The sequence below is a fragment of the Pristiophorus japonicus genome, unplaced genomic scaffold, assembly GCF_044704955.1.
Source record: "Pristiophorus japonicus isolate sPriJap1 unplaced genomic scaffold, sPriJap1.hap1 HAP1_SCAFFOLD_37, whole genome shotgun sequence".
NCBI classification, from domain to species: domain Eukaryota; kingdom Metazoa; phylum Chordata; class Chondrichthyes; family Pristiophoridae; genus Pristiophorus; species Pristiophorus japonicus.
The window spans coordinates 4,680,905-4,682,432 of NW_027253543.1; the positions used below are offsets into that span (position 1 = coordinate 4,680,905).

General features: G+C 42.1%; 1 non-coding gene across 1 annotated transcript; it reads left to right on the forward strand.

Annotated features, from left to right (window-relative positions):
- The first annotated feature begins 945 nt into the window (after nt 1-945).
- On the forward strand, nt 946-1,017 carry trnat-cgu (transfer RNA threonine (anticodon CGU)). Its single transcript has one exon. It is a non-coding gene; the product is annotated as a tRNA-Thr (tRNA).
- The last annotated feature ends 511 nt before the right edge of the window (nt 1,018-1,528 follow it).

Here is a 1,528-nt window from a genome sequence, read left to right on the forward strand (position 1 = left end):
CGTCGGGGAAGGAGAGCATTCGGCCCATCCTATTTCCGACAATCAAAAGAGCTATCAAGCCTAATCGCACTTCCCAGCTTTTGATCTGTCGCGTTGCAGATTAGGGCGATTCAATCCATATACAAGTACTAAATAAATGTGAGGAGGGATTGTGTCTCCACCAACTTTTCAGTCAGTGAGTTCTAGACCCAAATTCATTCTGGGCGAAAACATTTCTCCTCGACTCTCGTGGAATCCTTTTATTAATTACCTTAACTCTATGCCCCCTGGTTATTGACCTCTCTGCTCAGGGGTACAGGTGTTTCTTATGCACACTATCTCGGCCCCGCATAATGTTATACACGTCAATTATGTCACCCTTTAACCTCATCTGTTCCGAAGAAAACAACCCCAATCTTTCTCCATAACCGAAACTATCCAGTCCTGACAACATCCAGAGGACAACAGAGGAAACAGATGAAAGTGAAGGAGAAATGTTTTTTTTTAAGCTTTAATCTGCAATGCACTGCTGAAAAGTTGGTGAATCATAGAGTCATCGATTCATAGAATTGTTTCAGCATGGATGAAGGCAGTTCGGCCCGTTGACCCCGTGCTGACTCTCAGCTCGTCTTACCACCCTGTTATTTCCCCGTAGCACTGCAGATTCAATAGTAACCCTCAAAATGGAATTGGATAAATGCTTGAAGAGGCACATTTTGCAGGGCGTTGTGGAAAGATCTGGGAAAAATTGGATAGCTCCTTCAAGAGTACGATGGACCAAGTACTCTCCATCGGTATGTATGATTTTATGAAATGTTTTATGATAGTTTCAAATAAATGGCGCTGGTCATTTGCCCGTTCCATTCTCCCACTTTATGTCTTTTCATTTGCGTCTGTGTTCATACAACCGAATTGAAATGATGTGGGATTCGGTAGCATTACGAGGCCAGTCACACAGCTCATCAGGGCGCGGTGGTCAAGTGGTAAGGCGTCGGTCTCGTAAACTGAACATCATGGGTTCGACCCCCATCTGTGCCTATCGATATTTTATCACTTTAAATGTCATATTTTGAAGCTTTTTCCTTTTTCACTATCAAAACACTTCATAATTTTGAACCAGCGGCATAAATCGCCTCTTAACATTTTCTATTCTAAGGAGAGAAATCCCAGCTTCTCCAGTCTCTTCGTATAAATGAGGTCCCCAACTCTGGCAGTATTCTAGTAAATCTATTCTGCACCCTTTCCAAGGGCTTGACTTCTTCCCTGAAGCTTGTTCCCCACGCAACATTCCAGCTAAGACCTCATAAGTGTTTTATAATTGTTTGGCATAACTTCCTTGTTTTTATACTCTATTCGTCTATTAACAAAGGAAATGTCCCCATGTCTTCCAGATCCTGCCCCCTCTTTAAAATTGTACGTTTTAGAGCTGGTTAATACAATACAGGGAGCATTATGACCGGTTTCAGGATCATTGATCTCCAGAGGCAGATGCTTAAATGGGGATCTAAATTTTCATGTATAAATCTGGCCCCGTTAAAATTGTATCATT